The sequence below is a fragment of the Agelaius phoeniceus genome, chromosome 2, assembly GCF_051311805.1.
Source record: "Agelaius phoeniceus isolate bAgePho1 chromosome 2, bAgePho1.hap1, whole genome shotgun sequence".
Lineage (NCBI taxonomy): Eukaryota > Metazoa > Chordata > Aves > Passeriformes > Icteridae > Agelaius > Agelaius phoeniceus.
Window position 1 is genome coordinate 47161229 of NC_135266.1, and position 6431 is coordinate 47167659.

The window sequence follows — 6431 nt, forward strand, 5'->3', positions numbered from 1 at the left end:
AAATAATAAAACCAAATCTGGAGAGTCTTGATTCCCCAAGTCAAATATCCTTACTTACTATACTTACTTGTCCTTAGGCCACACTTTGCTATTCAGTATCTGTCTTTAGGGTCACTATTGCATGTGTTGGCACAATTAAGGGCAGATAAGCACTGTGTATTTTTACCTAATTTTTACCTAATTTTTACCTAAATACTTAATTTACCTAAAATTACCTGTGTAATTTTACCTAATTTTTACTTAATTTTGAAGTGGGAAAAACATCAGTAGCCAAAGGTAGCTTTATTTTTGAAAGGAACATGCAAGCAAGACTACCTTAAAAACTATACAGTTTTCAAAAATTAAAGGTATCTTTGGGCACAACTACATAGCTCGCTATCTGGTATTAGAAGTGAATAAATCTCCTGTCATTTCTGACAAAGTAACAAATACAAATTTCTTTCTGGGATATGGTACAAAATCTGTAGTTTCTTTTAATTTCTTTACTCTAGAACATGTTTCCCTCTTGCATAGACTGAATATTAGCCTACTGTTTTGTTTTTTTTTCTTCTGGAAAGCAAAGTTGAATATAGAGTAAGGAATTTTATTTCATTTCATTGCCATAAGGAAATTCCAAGGGCACATTTATTTGGGCCTTGTCAGCTACTGAAGAGATATTAAAGAAAATCCCCTTAGTAGTCCTCTGTATGCTCCACGAATACATTGGTTAGCAAGGCTTTGGCAAGCTACTGCCTCAAGGTCAGGAAAGAAATTTTTCTTATTTCTACTATTGTAAGGCAAGGAAAAAGATAAAAGAACTTATTCAGAAGGTGGATAATGAATGCAGACACAGATTCTGCATTCTGCATAGATATCCTGAAGTCTATTTGATACAGAGAAATTTGTATTATATGAACTGCAGCTCAGAAACTTCTTTACACTGGTGATAAACAGAGCTGCTGGTCACATATTCTTGTTATCAGAAACAGATTAATCATATTTATGTTACTCTGAAATCTAGAAATTCCCTAGGATTCTTCTGCATGTTTCTAAGGCTATGTACTAGCTTATAATTTTCTTCTGGAGAAGTCAACCAACTTAAACCATATGGGAATAATAAATCATAGAGGAGGGTGAGGGTGTTTGACAAGCCAACAAAGGAAGAAAAAATGCAGGACATCAATGAATATAATTTACCAATTTTGTATCTCTTTTCTTAGAGGTATAAACAAGACATTAAAACCATTGCCTTCTGACTGTTCTCTTCAGTGTTGATAAGCTGAAGATACATCTAATAGCAATAACATTTACAATTAACATAAGCTAACACTTCATATAAGCCTCTTTTTAATTCATGCATCTTTAGAGAACATGACAAAAGATATTCTGATTTCCATGGTGCATGGTTTTCCAACAGCCCTTGTAATTGTGAAGATCTGTAGGATTTTTAAAAGCGAACACATTTTACAGAGACATTAGTGATACACAATAATTCCTAAATTTTAGTCCCACATTTTGATGCCATCAAAATATATATGGACAGTCTGGTTAAAGAAAGGCCAGAAATATGATTGTGTTTACTTAATTATGTAATTAATATTTAACCAAGAATTGTTGTTCAGTCCAGAAGTCCACATACTCAAGATGCTCACAAACTGAAATTATGAAGTGATAGAAATTGTGATGCTAAATCATCAGAAAGATCTTCCTAGATTTTTTTATATTCTATCTTTCTCTCAGGAACTACTTTTGCCTATTGGGGCTGCAAACTCCAAGAGAGTGTTTTGGTTTCTTACATTTTAATATTTCCTGCAGTTAAAATGTCTGGGTTTTGACCTTCTTCCTTTTTCTGACACAGTGAAAAAGTATTCAGTCCATTGCCCTTAAGTTGCTGCTAGGCTGTGCATGCGGCTTCCTTGAGAGCTTTAATTTTAATGTAATTCTGTGTCCAGTAAGACATTGTATTAAATTGTCAAATTATATGGTTTCTGATAATAATTCTATCACTATCAATTTAAAAGAGTGAGCCTTTCAGCTCTAGAATCAACATTGTCATCAAGGAGACAAATCAGAAAGCAGGCTGGATATGTTATACACCATCAGCACACACAAAAAAGTATTTTGCTTTGAAAATTTAGTTTAAACCTGTTCTTTGGGAACATCTGAAAGTGATTGAAGATTTCTCTCTTTTTCCTGCATCTGATTTAGAATCTGATTTAGAATGCTGAAACTTTTTCTGAGTGAAAATCAGGCAAGAGAAGCCTGAGGAAGAAAAAAATGACAAAATGTAATTTCATCATTTCAGACATAGATATTGTTGATTAAAGACTGATGCCTTAAAGCTGGCCTGGTGTAAAATCTTACACAAGCTTCAAAATTTCTCTTGTGTTTACTTACAGAAACATGGTGTGCTTGATACAATATAGTTATCAAGAGTAATTTGGACATGAAATCCTGGAATCTTTGAGTTTAGTTCAGAAAATTCAATCAAAAAAAAAAAAGTCAAAGAGCCAAAAATCTTGGCAAGGAAGGCTTTTTCTTTTCCTCTTGCTCCTTCTCAAAACAATTTAATGATACATGGTTATGTGAAAAAATGGTGTCAATAGGCAGTATTTTGAGACAATGGTAGATGGCTGACAAACACAAAAATTGTTCTGAGTAGCAGCTGGACAAAAGACAGGATGTCCTGGTGCATGACTACTGGCAATGGACACCTATGTTTTGGTAACAGAATCAAACAGCTTGCTAAGTTTAAATGTTTAGTGATGTTATTAACAAGATACATTTCCTGACTGGATAAAAAGGCTAAAATAGTAGCAAAAAGACAAAACATTATTATTCTTTCTGTCTCCAGGTAATTTTGGAGTGCATGACAATGCTGATAAGGATTGGTGAAAAATATCCTGGAGCACTGTGATATACAGAGGCATTTATTTCTCACAGATGAAGACTCCTGCTTATGAAAACTTTAAAATCTATATGAAATTTCTGTCTCGTATCAATAGTGTATAATAGGCAAAAAGCTTTTTTTTTTTTTATTGGTAGAAAAAGCATCAGACGGGGAAGGAAAATGAACTATGGAGAGGTATTGTGCTTTGCTGTCTCTGATCAGAGAGTCAGATATCAACTAGACTCATTGCAGATGGTATGATAAGTAAAACAGCTTGAATTTTGAGGTAGTGAAAGAATCACTTCCTGTAAGTTTTACTGCTAAAAACGTTTGTGAGTCAGTTTATGATGATAGATCTGATCCAATGTTGAATGAGTTTAGATAAAAGAATTCAAAAGACCTTAAAAACCTTTGAAACTTACCTTATATGTACTAGAAAATAGCATCTAAATCAAATAGTGTCTCATAAATAGATTTACTGGAAGTGAAACCCAATAAAAAAGTATATGGCCTCATACTTAAATGGTACAAAGTGTACTACAGATATAGGCCTACCTAAGTAGAAAAGGATGTCAAAGAGCCATTCATTGCAGAATGAATTTCAAAGATAATCTATATGTATACTAAAGGCTTAGATTTATGATAAGTCAAAGGTAAAGTTGACTAGATTTTAAAATCTCTGTCTCTAAATGAATGTCTAGTTACTTGGTCATGGACTTAAATTCCTATTAGCACCATAGCCACTACAAGGTTATACTGCCATTCTGATTTTACTCAAGTTAATAATTGTTATCTAATATCTTTGTGATTCCAATAAATACATGTGTCAAGCATCTTCACAAGTCTCTGTTATTAAAATGTGGTGGCCATATTGCAGTGAGAAGTGCTTCAGAACAACTTTCAGAACTACTTCTGAAATTTCTATTGTGTTTTTCAAGTGCAGCATTTTTGCTTACATTCAGCTCACCGGGCACTGTGTCCTCATTTGCAGAGAGTGTGTCTTCCTGAATCTGAAAATTAACTTGGTATGAAAAACTGCACACATGTTAAGTTTTATAAATGTAGTGGGTGTTTGCTTGCTCTAAACATTTTTGAAAGTTATTTTAATGTTGTCTTCTAAATGCTAAGAGATGGATATATTGTACATTTCAGGAAGGAAAAATTATTAGGATAGTTGTATAGGCACTCACTTCAATTAATGAATGTGGAAGATAAATGCAACTGTTACATAGTGGGATGGCATTCTAGCTGTGTTAAACACATGAATATTTCAGGCAGTCATTAAACTGAATCTTGGCAGTATTTCTTAATATAAGAAATTTGGCCCAGCCAAGTTACTCATACAAACCTTCACACTGGTGTCAGTGAAACTGCTTGCTAAATATTAGATCACACATAAGATTCTAAAGAGCTGAATCCATTTATTTCACTGCTATGTTGTGAGATTATTGTGAATAATTAATCATGATTGGCATAAATGAAATCAATTAGTATAAGCTCATGTGAAGATCTGGTTGCCATTTTCAGTCAAGGATTCATGATCTGGTCCTTCATCAGTGGGAGTTTTCTAGAATGATTTTGAAATTGGAAAATATTTGGTTTTATAATTAATTCTTATGGCAATGTTTTACTTACAAAAATTATGAGAAAATTAATTTTTTATATATTTATAAACTGAGAAGAGAATGGATGTGTGTAAATGCTGTCTAGTGTGTACATGTAGGTGTTAACAATATTGAGCCATAGATATGTATAAGTTTTTTCATGTCATTCTATGTGAGAAAGGATGATGTATTCATGGGAATCTACATATGTGAATATATATGCACATATATATGGGTATATTTAGATATAAGTATGTGTATAATTTAGGTAATATTTAAATGTTTGCTATATATTCCATACACATATGTCCGTTTATTAACACTCATTTTTGTTGGAGGGTAAAACTGAGACATACATCAAAAGGAGGAAGAAAACATTTGCTTTTCAGAGATCTGAGTTCAATCTTTATTTTTGTTAGACTGATGTACTCACTTATTTCAGCTCTAAATGTCTCAATGTGCAACCTCATCAAGTGTCCAGGTAGAAAAAAAGAAACACATCAGACAGAAGCAACTAAATTGTTCTCATCTTCTATCCAGATGCAAATAAGAAATATCTTTTTGGCTCCAGCTGATGAATAATATTCCAAAAATATTAGCATGAAGGAAATCTTCCAGTGTCTTGATCTAAGAAAAAATGTTTTCTGTGAGTCAAAGTACCTTAGACAGCAGATGATTATGTGCACAGTAGTTTTGAATAGGGTATATTATTTGGATTATTAGGTTTATTCTGGTTATATTCTTGTTATTCTTGTTAGATTTCTTTTTTTTTTCCCCACGAATATTTTTCCACTTCCATTTTATTTCTTTACTCTGTGTTCTTCTACTGCCTTGCCTTTCAAACCGTCTAACTTGCATCCATTTGTCTGTTATATCTTTGCTGTCTCTCTTGATTATAATACACTCAGGTTAAACCAGGACTTTTGGCCTCCAGCATCTCAGAGCAGGTGTGAGCTATCAGCAGTGCTTGTGGGATGTATGTCATAAGACAGAGAGGCATGTGTTTTCAGATGTGTTTTCTTGTCCTTGGCCAGAAGTTCAACAATGTCTCCACATGTTGGAGCATCCTGATAACTGTTTTACATCACACAGCAAGTAGTGGTCCTGAGTTTCTGATATGACAGGAAATCTTGCTGGAATGATGTAGCTAAAGCTCTTTTCATAATCCCTCCACTAGTTACGGAAGAATGATTTCTCCAAATCTTTGCTGAGCTACTGAGACAGCTCCTTTAAAAGCTATTTATAGGCTGGCCTTATACTCTGTCTTTGCAATAGTGAGAAGAATTCAGTTTCTATGCAAAGGTAAGTGATCAACCATTCATCTCTAGCAAGAACTAAACTAGTGTATGCTTATACATAATACTTCAGAATAAAAAAGAACAAAATGAAAATAAAACTTTTTTGTTTCAGTATATTGCTAATTCCTTAAAGTAAAAATAATGTGGTTGTAATAAATAAGCCAGAGTTCTGTCTCAGACGGATGATCAAAAGTGCTGATATTTTCACCACCATCATTATTGTGATAAGAATTTGGGGTGAAATTTATGTGGAGCAGAAAACTAAAACAAGAAAAACCAAACCAAAAGTCCAGGCAGAAGTACCTATTCATTTAGACAGCAATCTGTTACTGAATAATCTTATAAATTAAAAAAAAAAAAAAAAAAAGAAAAAAAAAAGAAAAATAGGCAAAATAAGAGCAACCAATCAACCAACAATAACAAAAACATGAAAAAGCAACAAACAAACCAACCCTAAAAATATACCAACAAAACAAAAATAAATCCAAAAAAACCCCACAAACCAAAAAGGCCAGTCATTTGCAAGTACATTTCATCTCACTAATTTTGTTAAGGAAGAACCTGGACAAAACTGTTAGTGGATATTCTAAAATTTGTACTGTGAAAGGATTCAGAAGGCTGTGATTTCCAGAAGGGTTTACCAGCAGGGTTTACTAGCCA